This window comes from Ixodes scapularis, unplaced genomic scaffold, assembly GCF_016920785.2.
Source record: "Ixodes scapularis isolate PalLabHiFi unplaced genomic scaffold, ASM1692078v2 PGA_scaffold2__306_contigs__length_199485367, whole genome shotgun sequence".
In the NCBI taxonomy this organism is placed as follows: Eukaryota; Metazoa; Arthropoda; class Arachnida; order Ixodida; family Ixodidae; genus Ixodes; species Ixodes scapularis.
The window spans coordinates 61,190,859-61,214,720 of NW_024609857.1; the positions used below are offsets into that span (position 1 = coordinate 61,190,859).

At 46.9% G+C, this 23,862-nt stretch overlaps 1 pseudogene; it reads right to left on the minus strand.

Annotated features, from left to right (window-relative positions):
* Positions 1-23,862, minus strand: part of LOC120836343 — a 38,841-nt pseudogene that overhangs the window by 11,159 nt on the left and 3,820 nt on the right.

A 23,862-nucleotide genomic window follows, 5' to 3' on the forward strand; every position in this document is an offset into this window, starting at 1 on the left:
GTTGGCATTGTGCGAGACATAAGGGGATGTTATTGATGGTCGAATAGCTTTTGACAGTCATACGAAGTTCATTGTAAACTCAGCCAGGAAGTCAAACAGGCAGTATACAAATATGAACACAATGAATATGAATAAAACAAAAAACAGACAGGACACAGGCACAAAAACGGGACCAGCGTTATTTATTTACCCTTGTCCTTTCGCTGTATACGTTTATATTGCCTAAACAACCAGCCCATTTTAATATTTTAGTCGGGATATGGTTCCACTTGCGTTCATGTCGTAAAAAAAATTCGAGTTAAGACTACTAACCACTGCTGCAATTGCGATTACACACGAGCACGCAGGGCGGTACGACGCCGGAAGGAGAACAAATTGCACTGATATATAATCCGGGTCTTCACACAGATAAATCCCCGACACTGAATAAGTCAGCCCGTCACCGGTGGCATATCAGTGTATAGTTCGCTTGGCGCGTGCGTAATTTCCACTGTACGGAACTGGTCAGCGCGTTTGTTTATTGTCTTCGATAAACACTGGACATGGCAATCACTCCCCAGGGGAGAGGGAGGAGAGGGCGAGGGGAGAGATGGCCGAATGCGTAAGTGCCTACCGCAGCTCGAAGCACATGCATGCTCGCGCTGCAGAACCCATGGATCCTGAGTTCGATTCCCACCCCTGCTCGTTTCAATCTGGATGAGCGTGGCAGCGTGCAATCGTTTGTTATTACTCCGTGATACACGTTGAAGACTCCAGACTAACGGTGGAACTGCACTAACTAAATTTCTTATCAAAAGAGGAGACACCAGGCGATAACTGGGGCCAAATCTGCTTAAAACAAACACAGGACACAATTCGGTACTCACCGTAAGTCCTCTACTCGTCCTGGCGTCGACTGCGGGCTTGGGCCGACCATTTAGGGGCACCGTCCAGTTGTGCACGGGGCTGGTAAGGGGCCCGCAGCTGGAGCCCATCACGACGGTGCACAGCTCGTGCGGGGGCGCCTTGAGGTTCCTCATGATATAGATGACCTCGTCCTGCATGTCCAGACACTATCACAGCGTATCCAGGTAGTATAAGCAGTAACCGCTCACGAACCCATGGGGTCGGAGTCACGCTGGAAGAGAACAGAGCTGTCGGAACGATTTTAGAGGGGGGGTTGAAATTATACTCGGGCTTCGCGCATCTCTTGGCAAGCGCACTGTCGGGTTGGGGCTCTGCGCTCCTCGCGGCCTTGAAAACGTGTGCACGAATATGGACGGTTCCTTGAGATCCTGTCATGTTGCGTCATCGCACGGCGTTCGTCAGAATTAAGAGCGAGCCTCCGACAGAGTCGAAGTAAATTGGCCTCACAAACATTTTGTAAACGTAAAGCAAAGTTTCTTGGCGCTTTTAGTAGAATAAAAAGCGGATAAAGAAACATGCAAAATGTTTGAGCGGAGAGGATCACAAAGCAATTATACAAGCTTCATCATGCTGACGAAAACTGGTAAGCACACAGTGGGTGGCCATCACCCTTATCGGCGTTCCTCTGCGGTGCTCTAGAGAAGGACCTCCCTGCTGCTTCTGCCGTTTCCCGATAAGCTCGCATACGTTCTTCGGCCGTCTGCTTCGAAGGAGACATGGCCACGGTGGAAGGAGAGAGAGGTGTCTGAACGGCGCCGCCTCGCCATGGAGCAAACGTGTTTCGAAGATTCGCTTCCATTTCTGACAAACGCCGTGAAATGGCGCAGCATGACAGGAGCCGAAAAAACCGTCCCTATTCTCCCACACGTTTTCAAGGCCACGACCGCGTCTACGTGAAGGTGTGTGATTTTCCGTGCTAGAGCAATCATCGTCCCTCGATAGTTACGTCGGTAAAGCATTTGGCTCACATCTCAAGGGGGTGGGTCCTGCCGGAGAAACTTTTCTTCCAAGTCTTTTATGTGGCTTCCTATGGGCGTAACATTTTTCGGTGTCGGTTTTCTGTTACAGCCAGACGTTACAGTAAAACGTTACAGATCTCAATGAACGCCAGCTGACAGAACACATTCTCATTTAAAGTTTGTGTCTGTGTGGTTATGTGTTCGGTTGGGGGGGATGTACCCCCTCTGCACAATATGAGCTGCAACGCCCAATCAGGCCTTCACCTGCGTCTGAAATCCACTCAACTTTTATTTGTCTCTCAATTTATCGTGGAATTCTATGAATAGGACTCAATCTTCGGGTTTCATCAAAACAGTTCGGAGCGAAGCTTTTTTTGAAAACTGGCAAGTAAGCCGTAAAAAGTCGAAGGACAGTTGCAGCTCATATCGTCCGCGATGGTAAATCGGACACCCTTCATTCCACCGCAATAAGCTTGTCCTTGTTCGAAGCTAAGCCCGCAAAACCGCTTAGGAACGCCGCGGAAAAATTGACGTCGATTAAGACAAACTTCGTATAAAAAAAGGTGTAAGTTGGTCCGAACACAAAACACCTGATTGGCATATGGGTGACAGTGTTCCCCAGTGTGCAAATTTGGTAATTTGTTACACAAAATGTGACCTTCTAAAACTGGAGAGGGAGGGGGGGGGGGGGGGGGTCATGGTTTCAAGCTGGCGAAATAGATCTGGTGATGCTTTTCGTTGGAACATTGAGATATCCACTTGAAAATGTTCCGGCGTGTAACTGAAATGTCAGTTACGTGACGTTAAGAACTTCGATATACCCGATTGTTCATCTGACATTTAACCGCCAAATTCAGGAACCTCACTCAAACTACACTCAAACTGAAGGGCCCCTCCACTTCCTCGAGGAAGGCGCGAGGGCCGGCGCTGACCAATCGCGAAGGCGGATCCGTCCTCGCGATTGGCCAGCGCCGGCCCTCGCGCCTTCCTCGAGGAAGCAGAGGGGCCCTTCAGTTTGAGTGTAGTTTGAGTGAGGTTTCTGAATTCGGCGGTAAGCCTCGCAAGCAGCTTGACCACTGAAGACTCTTCCTATGAGCGAATTATCTCATCGCTGTCATGTAAAACAAAACAAATTGTCTGTGCGCTGGTCTCCATATTTTCTGGTTGGAAGCACGCAGGAGCCTCCAACACTTTAACATTGGTTCGAACTTATTTATTCCTGCAGTCAAATGAAACATGGGCGTTGGGGAATAAGGACACCAACGAACAAGTCAAGAAGCAAGAAGCCCCCACCCCGCGTTTCTTAGCCGATTGTGCACCTATCGAGGTGTTGACACAGCTGTTTGTCTGAGATAGCTAGCTACACAGCGTTGCTTATCAATGGAGCAGGAAAAACGTTTTGTACGTGCCATGCTTCGCATGCCCGTTGCCACTCACTCAGATATGAAGAAGTGCACACAGTCGCTCTTTGTCATGCATTTGTTGCACAGGCCGCACAATGCGCTGGGGTGTAAAGGCCCGTTCACACTCTTGCAACGGAGTACAACCGACAGAGACCAGACCGGTTTTTAATCCTCTTGCGACTTCTTAGAACCGGATGCGCTACAGCGGAGCTGGTCCTAAGAGATCACAAGAGGCTTAAAAACCGGTCTGGTCTCTCTCGGTCTTTCTCGGTCGCAAGGGTGTGAACGGGCCTTAATTCTAACGCACGCACAATTACGGACGTTTACAAAATGCAAAACATATTAAAAATTTTTTTTTCGTATATAAGCCACGCATCGGAACGTTCCTTCTCCTCCCAAATGTAGCGCTAGGGGTCCGAACCAGACGCCGAAGTTTAAAAATTGAGTCGTTTTCTTATTCAAAAGTTAGAAATGATTTTCGGAAAATTTCAATGAGAAAACGGCGGCCGACGGAGTTCTCGAATACATGCAGCTGAATGGCGCCACACTCTTAAAAAAGTTTGTGCGTCTATTTTCACGCACCCCCCAACATTCGGACAGCCAATCAGCACAACTTACGGAGGCAGCTCAGCGAATGAGGATGCCGAAACATATGTTTAGACCAAAAAACGCAGTCTGAGTTGTGACATTTAGCAATGCAAAACGTCACGCTTGCATTGCTTAAAGGGATACTGAAGCGAAACTTGAAATACACCTATTATGGTCCGAAATAGGTTCAATATGATCAATGATATACATAAATCATAATCGCGCGTTTGTATTTTGAACGGATGGCTATATTTTTCACCCTAATGGGCCCGATTGGGCGCGCGCTCAAAAATCGGCCATCGGAGAGCGCGATGCGTCTTGGGATATTGGGCGCATTCGTGACGTCACTTGTGCCAGTCGGGAAAGGCTACGGCGTGAATGTTGTGGTTACGAGCGTTGCCACTTGGTGGCGCGTCGACGATTTACGACCAAAGACGGCTCTGGAAAGCTATAGATTAAACAAAAGAGTTATTGCCAAAGAAAGCATTTATGACAATTCTAGGGGAAGCTCATTGCTGTTTGAGGCAAGAACGGGTGTTCTGCGAACCAGAACATACAGAGTGAAGTATCAGGAAATTGATACAGTGTGCACTGCTTGTGGAGAGGAGGACGAGACGGCTGAGCACTTGATACTCTACTGTAAAGGGCTTCACCCTATGCCTACCGAAGACAACATAGATTTAATAAAGTCATTGGGTTTTAGAGACAGCGAAGGGAGAGTGGATTTCAAGACTGTAGAGATTACCAAGCAAAGATTAAGTGAATGGTGGCAGAAATCGAGAGAAAACTAGGTATTTTCTTATCCACTGATGGCAAGGGGGTTTCATAGCCTCACTTTCTTTGCACTGCGGAGTGAATATAGATTTCACATTTAAATATTCTAAGCTTAAATGGTAAAACAAAATGGCTAGGTGGCGTAAGCTACCGCCCGATCCAAAGGGCTCAGCCGTATTCATCCATCCATCCATCCAACCTGTGACAACGTGGCCGTTTGAGATGTGCAAGGGATGCACGCACGCTGCACCACGGGACCACGGCAAGTCGGCAACCACGGCAGCACTGACAAAACCAGCTCTGAGGCCGGATTCTCAAAGCGAATTCACGACGAAAAAAGTGCGTACGACAAATTTGAGAGAAAACCCGTGCTCTCGAAACGAAATTGTCGTAACCTTTGCGCAGGTTACGACAGAATCCTACGACAGCTCCGAAGCTGTCTTACGCACTTTTTACGATCAAATCAACAAGGCCGACAGCGTCGCTCAGTTACTTGGTATCGGCCACCAACGGACATTTATTTTTCTTCGTGCTCTTCTCGTGCGTCCCGACTTCAACCAGCAAGAAAAAAGGAAGGAGTACTTAAAATAGACCACGACGATCAAGAACGCAGGATCCAGAAACACACGAGAAGAGCTATAACAGCCGCGATTCTGCCGACCGAGCGAGCTCGGCAGAATATAGTAGGCCTAGCAGCAACATCGACTCGGCGCACCGTTGCTCCGGCGGTCCTTGGCCAAGACCGTCTGTCCATGACCGGCTGGCCTGCTGAATGGAATATGCCCGCGCGACCCTTGTGGACCCTTACCGGATGAGTAGTTTGATCCCTGAACTAAATTTCAGAGGTCAATATTTTCCCCTTGTCATCTCGATCTCCTTGTTTTCCGAGACAGCGGTGACGCACGCTGTCGTCGAAAAGGGACTCTCATTGATTCTATCTCCTTGTTTTGTGTGATATAGAGCTCAAATAAACGCCATACGGATTACCTTGGCAACTCGGTATGTACACTCTGTTATTAGTATGCCATTTTTATTCTGACTCGACGCTACGTCAGTGTCGAGCTATAGCAGTTCGTGGGAGCTACGCGATGTCGGTCTAACCTTTCTTTGCCGAGTGTTATGTCAGTATCGAGTTGCAATCGTAAAAGATCGGTCCAGAAGCGCTTACCGAAACGCGGTCTAACAGAGCGAATCCAGCACTTCGATCAAACGCGCGTGTCCGCTCCGAGTGTGAACTGGTATTTGGCATTTGCGTGGCTCTTGCTGACACCCTCGTAGTTCAAACATATCCTTTTTAACGTCAGCTTGCAGCTCGCGACTCGCAGCAACTAATACCGGCCGTGCCAGAAGCATGCTCGGGCCGTGTCGTGCAAAGAGCCGCAACGAGAACGAGCTCACTGTGGCCAACTACGCTTTGGCTTTCTCCGCCAAGGCTTTGCAAACGCGTTCAGGCCTAGGCGAATTCTGCCGGCACGCCGTATTGCCGCAGAACGGCGCTGCTATTTTGGCACAAGTGATGTCACGAGAACTTCCCCCCATCCACCAGATGAGAATTTGAAATCGTTTAATTATGTTTAAAATTAGTTCTCCTGTGTTTTACAGCGCAATATTTATATTTCCGAGGTGGTGCCTGTCCCTAGCCCATATTTATGCAACAAGATCGGCGCTAAAATTTCGTTTCACTACCCCTTTAATGTCTCAACTCGGACTGAGTTTTTTGGTCTAAACATATGTTTCGGTACGGTGCCTGGAACGCGTCTCCGACTGGTGTGTTTTCCGGGTCCAAAAAAGTGGTCTCTCGATTTCCGCCTGATGACGTCATAAAAGTCTGATGCTGTCGCCGGTCGCGATCCTGGCGGCGTCCCAATAGCTGTGGTGTATGTGGCAGACGCCTGTTCAGCTGCAGGTCGCTCTCCAATGCGGCAGTTCATGGGAAGCTAAATCAGCCGGAAGTTGGGACGCCTGGAACGACGTGACGACAGCGACACTCGCGTTCGCCTGTGGTTTTCGCCCATTTTCGCCAGCATTTCTAAGACCAACCGCCAGGATCGCGACAGGCTACAGCATGACACTCCGGCTTCTGTGACGTCATTTGTTGCCACCTTCGGACCACTTTTGATGTATGGGCGGCATAGGACGCTAAAAACACCAATCGGAGAAGCGCTCCAGGCACCATACTTTCGGCGTTGTCATTCGCTGAGCTTCCTCCGTAAGTTGCGGTGATTGGCTCTCCGAGTGTTGTGCGGGAAAGCAGACGCACGGGCTTTTTTTCTAGAGTGCAGTTACCGAAAATGGGCGAAAACTGGCCCCATTTTCTCAATAAAAATTTCAGAAAATCACGTAGCTTTTAATTGATATAACGGTCCCACTCTAAAAAAAGCCCGTGCGTCTACTTCCCCTCACAACACTCGGAAAGTCAAGCACCGCAACTTACGGAAGCAGCTCAGCGAATGAAGATGCCGAAACATATGTTTACACCACAAAACGCAGTCCGAGTTGTGACACTAAGCAAAGCAAAACGTCGCGCTTGCATTGCTTGCTGTCACAACTCTAGGGTGAGCATATTCCTGAAGGTACAAAATGGGACATCCTAGGCCGGCCCGGGGGGGAATTGCACTAAAGACGGAGATTGGGAGAAAAAATTTATTGAAATAACTGCTGTTATGTCAAAATGTCACCATATTGCACTAAACTTTACTCTCTGAGTAAATATCCCCCACCTACGTTCACGCCGCTTCTTGGCGACAGTATCCGGCTGCTCATTATAAAACTATTAACCCCCTTGGCCACACCGTACTCACCGCTTCGCGGCGTCCAGCAGGCAAGCTAACCCAAGCTTCCGGAAAGGGAGTCCCATACCATTTAGTTCAGCAAAGTTTCGTCGACAGCATTAGTCTTTTTTTTTTTTCAGTGCCTATTGTAAGCAAGAAACGTAAATATCACCAAATGTTCCCCAAAAAACAGAAAAGTGTTAAAAAAAAAGCAAAAAAAAAAGCAAGCACTTTTTGTGGGTAAGCTGGGTCCTCTGCGTATGAAGCAGGCACCTTTCCTAAGCTACGCTACTTTTTTTTTCTTCCTTTATTGAGAACTGTAACTCGTTGTAACCATTTCTGGCCTAGCTCATATTTTAAAGTACCTATGGTTATATTTGTAAAATAGTTTGTGACGAGAACGCATCGTTTCGGTTGGCTTCAACTCGCTTGGTGCCAATTTCGAAACTATGCACTCCTGCGAAAACAGGACATGATTCTATATTGGAATAAAAAAGACGGGACGGCAGAAGCGGACCTAAACAACGGAACTTTTCCGGCAAAAACGGAACGTCTGGTCACCCTACAGAACTCAGACCTCGTTTTTTGGTCTAAACATACACTCTAAAAAAATGCCTGCGCGTGTACTTACCTGCAAAGCACTCGAAGAGCCAATCGCTGTGGTCTACGAAATCAGCTCAGCGAACGAAGAGGCGGAACATCCGTTTAAACCTAAAAATGGGGTCTGCACTGTATCATACGCATAGGGTGACCACCCGTCCCGCGACTCGCGGGACTGTCCCGCATTGAGGGCTCGTGTCCCGCGTCCCGCAAGAATTACCAAAATCTTTAAAATGTCCCGCATTTCACATTGTCGTAGCATTCGACCACGCAAATTATGGAGCTTCAGAAGAACGGGCCACGGGGTTGCGCGGAGGTCGCTGATAAACATGTGAATATCGATGGTATGCCATTTTCTATACAAGCACTGCGGGAAGCGACCGTTGTTCTTGCAGGAGTAGGACACGCATGTGCCGTTGTGCCTCTACCCTTGATGGCAAAATATTGCAAGCGAAAATTGCTCTCCAAAATTTGAAAAAAATTAACTATTGTAATTATTTGTAAATCATACTGTGTCACGCGAAAGGGTTGTTATGGAAAGCTTTTTTTAGTGAAGACGGTCACAAAAGGCAAAAAAACCTGCAACTCACACGGGTCGTAAAAACAACAACATAAGGTTCTGATTTTGTGCAAGACCATGTTAGTATAAGAGTATATATTAGTATATATATAGTTAGTATATATCAACAGGAAACAATAAGTCGCAAAAGCTTTACTGTTTCTTATTTCCCTTTCATGCATTGGGGTCTGCTGCAGTCGATTTATATGTTTTCAACTTAGGCACTCATAATAAAATATTTACCATTACAATTACACAAAAATATATCACTGTGATTGAAAATTATTTTAGCTTAATTGCCGCCACACAATTTTCAGGTGTATAATTTGCTTTCGGACTCACAGGATATCGGGGTGTGCGGGATGGTTAATTTTTTTAATACTTATTTCTTGAGTCGTGAAAATACCGTCCTCCTTTTACTTCTTACCCCCCCCCCCCCCCCCCCCCCCCCCCCCCCCCGTCCCGGTCAGGGTGTCCCGCATTTCGCCTGCAGGAAGGGGGTCACCCTAATTACGCAATGCAGAGCGTCATGCTTGCATTGCGCAATGCCACAGAGCAGACTTCATTTTGAGGTTTCAACATGTTCCGCCTCACCATTCGCTGAGCTGATTTCGTAGGTCGCAGAGATTGGCTCTTCGAGTGCCTTGCGGGTAACTAGACGCGCAGACATTCCTTAGGGTGATGCTCTTGTCCTGCGTACTTTTACAAGTCCTTGTCTTTTGCGCTGTGATCTTCCGTTATGTGCAATCAATTAGCTTGCCAGTTTGTTTTAGTAACCTGCATGTACTGCCTCGCACGCGTTGTTGACAAAAAAAAAAAAAGTTTGAGGAGAGTAGTTTGACGTTTACGTCACGGCGACTATTTCTGAAATCCAGGTAACAAGAAGGAGTATTAGCTTTTTTTTTTGTTTGCTTCTATGTTTTCATGTTTCTAATCATTGTCACTGAAAGGTTCAGGAACGCAAGGTGGGGCAGATTATGTTCACGCTTCTATACTTTATGATTGGTACTTTGTCGTCGTTATCAAATCTCATTGTCTGCAGAGCAATGCTCAAGATTCGCCTGCCTTTTATAAGAAGTGAGTGACTATAAATAGCCAATATTTCCACGAAAATTTTACGGGTTCCAAGTGCCTGTGGTGTACAGCTCTAAGGGACGCTTTATCCGGCGCGTACCTTGTAGAGGTCTATGGCGCCGTTGCAGGTTTCGGGGCCGGCGAGCTTGAAGAAGGCGCATACACCCTGGAGCAGCTTGATGAGGGCCTGGATGGACTTGCCGCTGTTCAGGTAGTCGAGGAGCATCTTGGCCACCGAATTGCACACGTCGCACGCCTTGGGGGACACCACGCCAATGGACGCCTCGGACATCACCTGCGGTCGCAACGGTCAAGTCAAGGCTGGTCAGAGACTTTACCCGCTTCATACCAACGGCAATAACAGATAATCTGTATTTCCATATGAAAACACGGTAAAGCGCGAAAATGTCCCAAAAAAAGGTACTGCTGCATTTTATGTCCACGCGAACTCCCGCAATCCCCTCCGTATACCACCGCTCTTCGCAACGCCCATATAATATTTTTTAGCACCAATTTTTCTGCTGGGGTATTTTAGATGCTTCTATAAGACAACCCATCACCTGGAATATGTTTAATAATACAGCAGGAGGACCTTGCTAAATCTACAACTTCGTCGTTTCTACAGCACGTCCTAAAAATAGTGATATAAACTCGGAACGCTTAAAGGGGTACGAATCAAAATTCTGAAGCTGATTGCTTCGCTTCAACATGACGTAGGTTGCAGCAGAATCCGAGAAGCACCAATATTTTCTTGAAAAACATCAGAAAACATATTTTAATATGAATTAAACGATAACTAAAAACCACCTGGTTGTTGGTTATTAAGCTTCGATGGAATGTCGTGACGGCATCGGCCTCCGACGGCGGCGTTACTATATGGGCAGTGCGCTCACTGGTAGAGATTACCCGGGCCAAAACGCAATACCAGTGGCGTAGCAACCTGTTTTTGAGTAGAAGGCAAACCAGACCCCTCACCCCCCCCCCCCCCCCCCCCCCCCCCCATCCCGCAGGTGCCGGGGGGCGGTGCCCTTGATATCCCCTGGGCGCCGCCGGCCAGTGTTTGCCCAGCCCAGTGGCGGCTGTTTCAGGGGGGGGGGGGGGCAAACACATGGCTTGCCCCCCCCCCCTGTGAGAACTGAAAGGGCAAGCGCCCCCCTTGCCCCCCCCACCCCCCCCCTGGTTGGTACGCAACTGGGGGAGTGAGGGGCACCTTTGATTCACTCCGCCAGTTGGCCACCTTTGATTCACTCCGCCAGTAAATCGCTTCCAGTCATTCTTTGACGTCACTGACGTCAGGGGCTGATGAACTGTCTTTCCCAACATGGCGCGCGCTGCTTTCAACGTCCTTCTCGCCGAGGGACGCCGATCCCTCGAAGTGACCCGGGGGTACGTCGCAGAGCTGTACCAGTATCCGCTTTTGTGCGCGGTAGTTTCTGTGCGACGACGTAAGAATTCAGCAATCGTCTCGCCGTCCAACCTAGTCGCCATCGAAGTGATAAGCGAATGATCGCGCAAGCCTCGTTGAACGAGACGGTCAAGACCGACGAAAGCGGTGCCGATCGCTTCTCTATTCGTTTAGTGTTCGCCTTTGGGACAAGTCGCGTTGCAAAATCACGGCGATGTGGGCGTTCTTTCATTGTAGTTTTTGTGGCATGATGTGAGAAGTGTTCTTTGTGCTTTGTGCCTTCGCTCGAAAAATCGCGTCCTGCCGAATCTAGCGCAAGCTTCCTCTACGCCGATGTCTTCCCCTCGTTCGTTTAAAGGTCGTCCTTGTGACAAGCAATGTCGCATAATCGTCGTGGTGTACGCGTTTCTTCGCGGTGGCGTGACAAGTGTAGTCACACCACTATCGATGCGATACGCTGCGTGAAATACTCGAGTGATCTCACCGCCGTGCTGCCTCACCGGACTCGTCCTGCTTCCCTGCTTGCTCTAATAAATGAAGATTTATCCGTGAAGCTGGCGCCCTCGCCGAGTTGGGTTGTTGTGATCAGTCGATGGGTAAATTAGGTAAGCAGCAATTACCCGGCCCTACCAATATCACACATGATCCTCAACATGAGGTGGGAAATCTACCGGCATCTCGCCCCGCGCGAGGTAAGAGAGGTACCTTAGCCGCCTCGCGACGGTGTCGTCCCGTTCAAAGAGCAGCGAGCTCGCGCCCAAAACCGACCTGGCCGATGTCGCAATATCGGTAAAGTTACGGCCAAGACTCGGAGCAGACGACGCACTGTTGTTACTCTGACTGAGTTAGGTAGTAACTCGTTGACGACACCAAGTGTCCACGCTCATAACTACGGCACGCTTTGTAAAACAAAATATGGTACACACTTGGCCATAGGGAGGCCGATGAAGTCGCGGGCGCGACGGATATCCCGAGACGCACCGCGCTCTTCGATGGCTGATTTTGAAGCGCTTGCCAGAATCGAACATTTAGAACAAAAAATACAGCCATCCGTTTGAAATAAAAGCCTGCGACCTACAATTACGGGGTACGTTGTAGGTGGGTCTCAGCATTGTATTTTTCTTAAGCAGAGAAATTTTGCAAAGATTGGTTTCCGCGGTTGTACCCCAGGCGAGGTTGCAAGGTGGGAGTAAAATAACGAATTGCAAATTAATATTTTCACCGCAAATGGAAGAGTTGAAGCTGTGACCGTACGTCAAATTGACAACATGTGTTAATGTTTGTAACCATATAATTCAAATTACTGCCTCACGACATATATTAGGATCACGATTCGGCAGAGATGCCCTAGTATGCATTCTGAAATACAAATAGTGTGATAAGCGGCGAAGGCAGCTAAAATACTGATAATGAAAGACATCGATACAAAAGTATCGCGATATATTTTAAATTTTTATTTGAAAAAATAGAAACGTATTCCGAAATACAGTTGCAGGAAATCATTTTTTTTCCGGGCCAAAAATACTGAAATATATTTTTCTTGAAAAACGCTATTTAAGATGTCGACTTTCGTATTACAGGTAACAAGTTAGTATTCATAACACAGCAATAAAAATATTTAAATTATATTTATATGGTATCAATACAAAACAAAAATAAACATACGACTGTGCTGGTATATACTCAATTACACTCGAAGAGGAGTAGCTTTTCCAATAGATTGTCGGTCATCCGCTGCCAATAGAGGGATGGATGGATGGATGAATCCGGCTGAGCCCTTTGGATCGGGCTTACGCCACCTAGCCATTTTCTTTTACCATTTAAGCTTAGAATATTTAAATGTGAAATCTATATTCACTCCGCACTGCAAAGAAAGTGAGGCTATAAAAAAAACCCTTGTCATCAGTTAATTAGAGCCACTAGATGGCGTGTTCAAGAGTGCACGCCATCTAGTGGCTGTAGTGCCAGTCATTCGCGTCCGCCATTACTTGGTCACGTGTTCTGGGTTCCCATTGGACACGAGGGTTGCGTGCCTCTTTATTGAGACTGCTCGCGACGACCGTGGTCTACTAAAATGAAAATAATATTTTTGTAATGTACCTTTGGTTGAAAAGTAAGCGCGGACAAAGACAGCAAAGATTGAAGTAAAAAATAAAATAAAAGAAAACGAGGTCGCATAAGGACGGCGCCAACGGCGCTCTTGCTGCCGACGGATTTCGTCTGCATGTCGTCTGCTTTCTTTCGCTCGTCGGCTACACCTTCCGACGCTGCTCCCGACGCCTTCCATCAATGGGCGCGTTCAGTAGCGGCCCCGGAGTCAAGGAGTCACTGACTCCTTCCACTGGACGGCCAAAAGTCACTTCCGGTGCACGTAACTCCGGGGCTTCGGAGTCAAGCTCCGAAGCACCGAGTCCGGAGACGGTGCACGTAGAGTCAAAGGAGCTAAAATGACGTCATTTCCTGACTGGTGACGATTTCCGGCGCTAAAAGAGGAAAAAACAAACAATTTGGCGGGATAAACTGCTTCGGTTCTGTCGCGGGTGCGCGGTTTGCTCGCTTTTGTTAATGAAAAATGCTCTAGGTAAGACGAATAACGCGTTCGAATATCTTTTTCAGGTAAGGCTATTTTGGAAAATGCATCGGACAGTATTTTGTTTGGTTTGAATATGCTAATAAACAACGCTAACGTTCATTTGACGCTGTGTCTTGATCACCGTTGCACGGAAACTCGGTAATTAACGATAGTCCTGTCCGCGCTCAACAGAGCAAAACAGGGTATGAACGCGACTTTGGAAGCCGGTTGGACACTCACGCAGAGCATTATGCCGATTAATGTTTTGTTTGCGTAGCTAAATCGGGGTGCACGTTGGCTGAGGCTCGCTTCGGCCGACAAAACCTTGATCGCCGAGCGCGGCCGAACTTCCCGTGTGTACATTTTATAGGAAGTTCGTTACGAGGGGCAGAACAAACTTATGGCCGTATAAAAGTATCGCAACCGGCGGGGTAGATTCGCTGAGCTCTGTATTTTGCGTGTGCTGACGACGTTTTTTGTCGGCTTTTATAACAGTAGCTGCCTTCGCACCGCCAAGCGAAGGGCTCGATCGCGTTGCATCGCTTCGAACAGCAGCGCTGATTTGTACAATCACCCGCTTTTTCTTGAACGACCTTGTAAAGACTTCTTCAATACCGGGGTCAAATAAAAGCGATCGTGCTCGCCATCGTCTGCTTCCGGTTTATTCGGAGACCGCCTGGCGCAGGGGAGGAAGCGGAAGTTGCGTAGAAGCAGGTTTGGAGCCGCGGGTTTTTTTTCCGTTCAGTAGGCGCTCCGATGACTCCAACTCGAGGCACTCCGTTGGGAGGCATGGGAGGCGCTGCTGAACGCGCCCAATGCGTGCTCCCAACGCGCCCCGCCACTCGACTCAGTCGTCTGAGTCGCCGCCCGGCGTTGACCCTGGCAAGTTTTTTGGCCCTATTTTGTACAGAAAGGAAGCTACACTTAGTATTTTTGCATGATAAAACTAGCCCGCGAAATACACCTTTGGCAAAAAAAGTTTAGATTGCTAGTGCAAACGCCAATTTTTATGGCCCATTTGAGATCAAGCCTGGGTATTTCAGACACCCTATACTTTTTTTTTTTGTAATATTGTAGGTATAATTATTTCGCCACAGGTTCGAAATAATTCTGACAATATTATAAGCAACTATTTCTCATAGACAGTGCATAGCTTTGATCTAGCCAATACAGCAAAGCCTTAGGTCTAGCAATACAAGTCGGGAGTGTTCGAGTGCTATCCGATAGATGGCGCCAGTGCGCCAGTGTGTTAAGCGGTTACGAGGAAACGCGAAGAACTCGTAAAACGTAAATACGTAAAATAGCTTAATGTCCATTGTTCGGAGGTGATTACACGACCGCACACCGGAACGATTCTCTTTCATATCGAAACCGAGAGGACTGGGGGAATAGAACTCCTAATCTGCGTCAACAAAAAGAAGACAAAAAAACAAAAAAAAACAAAACAAAAAAAAAAAAAACACAAAAAAACAACAACAACATATGTATATTTATATAAAAGAGAGCCGTAGTCCTTTGGCATATCAGTGTCGGTCCGTTTGAAGTTTGTCGTTTCTCATGTGCGGAACTGATTTTCGTGTTTGGCATCACTAAGTTCAGTAGCGCAAGCTTTAACCTCGTGTTCTCCCGGCTTTCAAATAAAACTGCGCAGAAGTGTATCACAATAGAACAGCTTTCGCGCGCGTCAGTTCGATTGGCATGTCGACAGCAGCGCCAGCTCCGCTGCCTGAATAGCACGCTCAGAATAAGCCTGTGCGTTAACTTTCCTGCACAACACAACGAGAGCCAATCACTACGAAGAAATCCCAGCGATTGACGAAACTTCTTTTAATGTAAGGTTATTTATTAGGGCTGTTAAAACAATTGATTAACATCTCAATAAATCTCTTTACGCATTAGTCGTGGTCTAAATTATTCTTTCTGTTGTCCTCGTCCAAAAAAGCACTACCATGCCTTCGGCAACCCAAGACCAATACCAACTAGCCCAGCATTCAGCTTTGATAGGTCTAAATTATTCGTCAATCAAACGGCGAAAATTTCAGGCGTCTTTCGTGTGCGAAGGTGTTTAGCACATAAGTGCTCGTTGCTGACAAAACATCCAATTATATATTTAATTGGACAAATTATAACCTTACGTCGAGCCCCCGTGGATTTATCAGTAACTACGGCCCTAGCAACGGCTTGTTTGGAGCACGGCGCCATGTATTCGAATTAAATAAATATTTCTAGGTAAGTAACTCTCGATGTTTCGAATGAATAAATGAATGAATGTTGGTATCTAGTAACTTGATGTTAGTGAAAAAATAAAATAAAAAGATAATACATTTTTTCGGCTATTTCCTCATTTTGTGTTTTGAACCCGTGGCATTTTAACGTATACCATACAAAACGATAAATCAACAGCTGTGTTGAAACGTCTTGTATCTCTCGGCAGTTGTGCCTCCTGACGTGTCTATTATGCCGTATTTAAATACGACACGTCAACGATTTTTTTGCGCCTCCAATTATATAAAATAACCGAGTATTTATTAGATTCAAGGTGAGCTAGAAATCGTGTTAAGCTGCGGCCACAGTGCCGGTATATCATACAAGAGACAGTCTGCATGCACAGTCTGATGCGTGTTTTCCCCTCGTATGACGGTCCTTTCACGCTGATCATACAAAAGCTGTCTGTTTACATTTTCGAAGCATGCATGCGTATAAAGCAAACATACTTCGAACATGGCTGAGACGCAGATTGTTTCGTCACCGTGTCTGCAGCGGTGCTTTTTCGGTGATGGATGATGAGTGCGACTGGGACTCTACAGTGAAGATTGTGATGGGCGCCCTCCTTATTCGGTCGTCCCCGATAGCTGGACAGAAAGCCGGGCACATGGCAGGCTCTTTCTCGCGTCAGTTGAAACGTGATACGGCGCCAGGGTGCAAATAGCCCCCCAAACACTTCCCGTTCTGAGCTATAGGCGGCCGGTTTCGCAGTATTTGGGAGATCAAACCCTCGCGCTATTTTCGGGAAATTATCGCTTATATGCCACTGTTACACATAATACACTCTTACGGTAAAATAATGTCGCGTAAGCAATTAGAAAATATAGCCGGACCGGAACAAAACCATCATGCAGTGGTGTAGGATGTTTTTTGTTGAGGGGGGGGGGGGGGGAGGGGGGTACGGAGCTAGGCTAAGGTGGTCCTTTCCCCTTTTCCTGCTACGCCATTGCCGTCCAGCACAGATTCTGTGCGCTTGTGTGAAAGCATGCACATTTGCCCCGAAAGATCTTGATTGTGTTTTCTTTTCATCCTGTCTCTTGTCCCTTAACGTGACGGTGACAACACTCGATCATGAAAGTAACATAAACCGCAGGCTTTGCATCAGTGTCACGGGAATTGTATTTAAAATGCCTAGCACTGAGCGAAAATGCGCGGAATAACTAAACATATAATTAAAATTAAACGCGTTTATACAAACACACTAAATGCCAGACGTGTGGCTCTGTTTGGAATATAAATCTATACGGGAAAAAAACTGAGGGAGAGGAGGGGACGAGATCGCGCGGGAACGTTTTAAATCGATCTACTGTCTTCCTCCAATCAGGGCGAACAAGAGTTTCGTTTACTCCTCGCACAGTGTCTCGCGTTCCAACTCCAGATGAGGGCCTTCGCGCGTACCCACTAATCCTTCCAATCATCGCCGCGTGCTCTCATCGCATCCTCCTCTCCCTCAGCGAAGCCGAAACTGCAAACGCGAGCATGTTGCCCTGAACGATGCTTGCGCTGCACGGGCGCACGTGCTTGGCAAGGATTCTGAAGCAGAGGAGCTCGCTCTTGTAGCCTCCGCTGCGCTCGAGAGTGAAACCGAGTATAAAATGTAATAATCTAAACGCTATTTTTTTTTTTCTGCCTCGCGGTTTAATTTATTATGTTTCTACGTGGAATCGTCAACTCACCCCCTCCCTCCCTCCCATCCCCGACCCTTCTCGCGAGAGCAGGGAAGCTCCTCGTCTCGTCGGCTCAAGATCAGCGACAGCTGGTGGAGCGGACAAGACTCGCGGCGGAATAAGTCTCTTTATGGCGACTAAGTTTTTCCTCCTCTCCTAACCGACTCGCCTGCGCATTTTCTCCTCTCGGCAATCTGAAAGGCTTCTTAAATATTTTGTTTTCTTTTAGTTAATTTCGTATTATTACGGTATATTTAATTGCGCCATATTTAAAATATACGCTGTGTTCCAAACGCTGCCCAGCCCTTCCAGCACTCATATATTGCGACCTTGTTCGGCGATCTCTAGGTTACGTTTGTTTGTTCGTGTTATCTATACTCGGTAAACGATTTAATCTCCCTCGAGCACCCTAGGTAGTCCCTAATAAATAAGTAATTATTACGAACCAACCTCCATAACATTCGAGAGGTCCGTTTGTTCGGTTTATCCGAATGCCCACACGCAGAACGGATCTGGAAACAATGCGCGTTGCTCATGCGTCCGAGAGCCAAAAAGAGGAATTGATAAGGAATTCCCGTTATCGATATTTGTGTTTACTCTGGATAAGGCTCTACTTTGTATCATGGCGAAAGTGATCTGATGTTTGGAACAACGTGCGGAAACGATATTTGTAATCTGTTATCTATTGACCCATATACTTGGGACACTTCATGTGTAGTGCTCTGCGTGTTTCGCGTTCTCCCGTCGGGTAACGACTGAATGTCTGTTTCGCCGTACTGCTGAGTACGCCTGTAATACTGCTTGTTGTTTCCGCTACATCATCAACTGAGCCCCGCAGGTTTAACCAAAGAGCTTCTGGATATTAACAACTAAATGTATCGATGAATGACGCTAAAGTCATTTTCAAATCTTAAAAAAAAGTGACTACCGAGAAGTTTGCTGACTCAACGACTATGGTCTCTTTTTTTCCCAGTTTCTCGTGGATGAATACTCCACAATAGTCACAAAGACCGTAATCATATTAAGGTTCACCTTTCTAAGCAAATGCAATTGACGAAGACAACCCAGTGAATATCATATTAAACGCATTTGGGTTTTATCGTACCATTCTTCATAAAACTTTGCCATTGCGAATTTGCTTTTCACTTATTTGTTTCTGTCGTTGTTGTGATGAAGTTGCATTCTGAAGTATAAAGAGCCAAAACCTTATCAATGCACTTACATGGACTAGGCTACATGCGCGCGAACCCTTAGTCGCACTCGCAGCCTTTGCCTTTTGGTCGAAGTTCCAAACGAAGTAAATGACATTTCGACAACGTCAACAGCAGTGGAAATATGCGGCACTATGAGCGGCGCTATATTACTTTCAAGTTCAACTCTATATACAGCAGTTATTTTGTCAAACTCTACAAGCGCACCATGCACCTAGTTCAGACGCCCTAGACAGGGGCCGGCCTGCTAAAGTTGTACCGCAGCAAAGGGTAGAAGCGCGAGCTCATAGCGTTGGCAGCAGCCCTTAGTGCGCCAGAGCTTGCACCGCCGAGATGTACCCGAGCAAGGAGCTCGCGTTTGTAGCCTTTCCTGCGGTACACTATAAGGTGAAATAGAGTATAGACGAGCGTCTCAGCTGAGACTGGGTGAAAGAAAGCACTGCAAAGGCTGGGGTGCACGAGCACCTTGAGATGCGTTTTGAGTCCCGCTCAGATCGTGCGCTGGCCTTGGCCAGTGCTTCCTTTTCCCGTGTCATCTGAGACCTTGTTTCTATACAAGCCGACCTAGGCTTCCTCCTGTGCCCGATATGTTCCTGACAAAGAATGACAACTTTGCATGCGAGATTGTCAACTCGCACTTCAGTGAAGCTCATACATGGGCATCAACACCGACAAGCGTGCTGATGGCTTTAATTACTGAGGACGAATCCACCCTCTACATCCCAAGGTTTATAGCAAAACTCACAGAGTCTGTAAACCCCTTATTCGAATTCTTTATCTATAGGGAGTATTCACTGGACGCCATATTTGTGGGTGCTGTTTAGAGCGCGTGCTCAGAACGAGCCCACATCAATAGGCTGCTAAGACCGGCACTCTTGATGGTGCGGAATGCGCGTCGCAAAAGAGCCGTGGAAGCTCCCCATCAGCACGCGCTCGGCATTCGCGCACACAGCTATGGCAGCCAATGAATACTCCCTATATATCTATGCATGTCGCGTGTTGAGAAATTCCCCACCGTCTGTTCCTGAGTCAAAACTTACTATTTTCAGTGACAGGTTAAGAACCTATCCTAAGTCTCACCTTAGCATGGATTAACTGCGAAGGCTGTGCAAGCGCGAGCGGCTAGCCTTGACTGCCTTGACTGGAGCACTCGCTGCGCGAGCGCTCGTGAAGACGCCGGTGCTCCATCCAAAGAAACTAGATCGCGCTTTTGGCATGCGTGAGTAAAAATAGTCCACGCTAAGGTGAAATCAGCACCGAAAGCCCATGTTTTGTGCGCTTTCGGTGCCGATTGCACCAAAGGCGCGTTCCCGAAGAGAACTAAGGATGATTTCAGCCCGCTTCTTTAACTGGTTGATGTCGCGGAGGCGATGAGAACGGATTTTACGAGACAAAAAAGAGCGAATATTTTATATCGACATTTCTACGGTTCATTATGAATGCACGTTAGGGGTTGTGTGCCTTTAGAAAGTGCTTCTCTTTCTCGAACGCTCTTGGGAACCTCTGAAAAGATTGACCTTCCCTCAGTGATTGTGGGCGAGGGGGTTAAACACTAGTGCATTGAAATTTACATAACGAATATTTCACTTTTCATTGCAAAGACCATCAGCGAAATGCGCGAAAATCAAATACAGAAGGAACAGTTGGCAGATTTCAGTTTAATACTTTCTAAAGTAATTTAGCTGGTTAAGGACTTGTGGTAGCACGCTACACTGCTCCCACGCGTACGAGTTGCGGAGATGCTCATCACTCACAGGCGTACGGACAACCTTTTTTAAAATGTTATGGGGCCAAATAGAAGATTAAGGACTTGTGGTAGCACGCTACACTGCTCCCACGCGTACGAGTTGCGGAGATGCTCATCACTCACAGGCGTACGGACAACCTTTTTTAAAATGTTATGGGGCCAAATAGAAGATTAAGGACTTGTGGTAGCACGCTACACTGCTCCCACGCGTACGAGTTGCGGAGATGCTCATCACTCACAGGCGTACGGACAACCTTTTTTAAAATGTTATGGGGCCAAATAGAAGATTAAGGACTTGTGGTAGCACGCTACACTGCTCCCACGCGTACGAGTTGCGGAGATGCTCATCACTCACAGGCGTACGGACAACCTTTTTTAAAATGTTATGGGGCCAAATAGAAGATTAAGGACTTGTGGTAGCACGCTACACTGCTCCCACGCGTACGAGTTGCGGAGATGCTCATCACTCACAGGCGTACGGACAACCTTTTTTAAAATGTTATGGGGCCAAATAGAAGATTAAGGACTTGTGGTAGCACGCTACACTGCTCCCACGCGTACGAGTTGCGGAGATGCTCATCACTCACAGGCGTACGGACAACCTTTTTTAAAATGTTATGGGGCCAAATAGAAGATTAAGGACTTGTGGTAGCACGCTACACTGCTCCCACGCGTACGAGTTGCGGAGATGCTCATCACTCACAGGCGTACGGACAACCTTTTTTAAAATGTTATGGGGCCAAATAGAAGATTAAGGACTTGTGGTAGCACGCTACACTGCTCCCACGCGTACGAGTTGCGGAGATGCTCATCACTCACAGGCGTACGGACAACCTTTTTTAAAATGTTATGGGGCCAAATAGAAGATTAAGGACTTGTGGTAGCACGCTACACTGCTCCCACGCGTACGAGTTGCGGAGATGCTCATCACTCACAGGCGTACGGACAACCTTTTTTAAAATGTTATGGGGCCAAATAGAAGATTAAGGACTTGTGGTAGCACGCTACACTGCTCCCACGCGTACGAGTTGCGGAGATGCTCATCACTCACAGGCGTACGGACAACCTTTTTTAAAATGTTATGGGGCCAAATAGAAGATTAAGGACTTGTGGTAGCACGCTACACTGCTCCCACGCGTACGAGTTGCGGAGATGCTCATCACTCACAGGCGTACGGACAACCTTTTTTAAAATGTTATGGGGCCAAATAGAAGATTAAGGACTTGTGGTAGCACGCTACACTGCTCCCACGCGTACGAGTTGCGGAGATGCTCATCACTCACAGGCGTACGGACAACCTTTTTTAAAATGTTATGGGGCCAAATAGAAGATTAAGGACTTGTGGTAGCACGCTACACTGCTCCCACGCGTACGAGTTGCGGAGATGCTCATCACTCACAGGCGTACGGACAACCTTTTTTAAAATGTTATGGGGCCAAATAGAAGATTAAGGACTTGTGGTAGCACGCTACACTGCTCCCACGCGTACGAGTTGCGGAGATGCTCATCACTCACAGGCGTACGGACAACCTTTTTTAAAATGTTATGGGGCCAAATAGAAGATTAAGGACTTGTGGTAGCACGCTACACTGCTCCCACGCGTACGAGTTGCGGAGATGCTCATCACTCACAGGCGTACGGACAACCTTTTTTAAAATGTTATATATATATATATATATATATATATATATATATATATATATATATAATTTCGATTTTTGAGATGCTGGAGGTTAAATGAAGACGATTTAAGAGTTTCCTGATAAACAGAACAACGTGGTAGATGCTCAACCCAAAATGTATCTCGCGACTTAAATATTGCGCTCCTCATTTTTTTTTTGTTTTCTCGCGGAAAGTTTATGTTGTGGTCACCATGTTTTGAGTTTTTTTTTCTTTGCTTTTTTATATGTCACCGAGGACCCAAAATATTTTTCACAGACACCCGTGGTCTGCTTTTCCGCGCGCCATTAAATACGTTTTAGCATCCAAGACCCGCTCCAAGCGGCAAACGTGCTGAAGTTCGACGAGAGCTCACCGCAAAGCAACAAACGCTGTATCAAGAAAAAGAAAAAAAAAAGCACGTTTTGCGGATTTTTTTTTGCGCTGCGCAAAATAGTTCTCACAAGATTTGGTCGTTGAAAATAAAAACGATCTGCTTTCCGCGTTCGAAACGTCTGCGTCTCGATACAATAACATAGAGATAAACTAAGATGCGCCTACATATTTCTTAATTTAACGCATTAAAAGAGAAAGTAGTAACGTTCTGCGGGGAGCCGTACTTTGCTTTACTACGCGGTTCCGGGCTTAGGGGGTGGTATTGACCGGAGCGCGAATGAGACTCACCCTTTTGATCTCCGCGAAGCTGCCGAACCTGAAGAGGAGGTCGATGATGTTTCCGTAGCTTATGACGTCGTGCTTGGTCGCTGTCACACTTCCCGGGGAACACGTGGTTCCCAGCAGCAACGCCAGGGCCGCCAACGTCACTATCCCCAACCGCATGGTGCTGCAGAAGAGAAAGGTTCCGTCGGTTTTATTTCCAAGTAATAACGCGAATTTTTTATTATTTGTTTTCCCGCCTAAAATTCGACATTGATTTTCGAGGTTTAACTCTGCCGCAGCACCACCGAACTTTTGGTGAAATTCCGCAAAGTTGGACTTTTGAACAATGTGGCCCGACTACAAGATTTAAAAACAACAACAACAAAAACAAAAACTAATCCATGTGGTTGGCAGTTCACATTAAAACTAAAAAAAAAACAAAAAAAAACGTTGTCCAATGTTTGCACAAAAAAAAAAGAAAAAAGAAAGAGATGCAATATATTTATTATGTGTAGTTGGTGATGTTAATAACGTATTGTTTCGAGACTATCGCTATAAATGTTTACCCGCGGTGGCTTTGTTCGCTTTATATTTCACTACTATAAATGTAAAGGAGGAAAAAAAATATTCCGGAATGTATGCGCTTCGGGAAATAACCGCAGATCTACACGGGTTTTTGGGGAGCCTTTGTTTTGGAGTCAAACTTTTCTTTGCGTCGCTTTTTATACTTCGTTTCACATCAAGTCCGACCATGGCCAACGCTACGATCGAATCAAGAAGCGTCGAAATTGCATCATCATGGCATTGCACTCGTCGTCTTTTTGCATCTGCTATCGCCGACTCAACCGGATCCCCAGGTGGCGGGTTCGAATCCTGACCGAGGTGCCCGCAATATGACGGAGGCTTATTGCGGAGAAGGCGCCGTGTAACCGAGCTTTCGGTTGCACGTCAAAAGATCCCCAGGTGGTCGAAATTAACCCTCAGTCCTCCGCTGGGGCGTGCCAGATGCCCGTCGTTGGTTTGGCAAGTAAAGCCCCCAAAT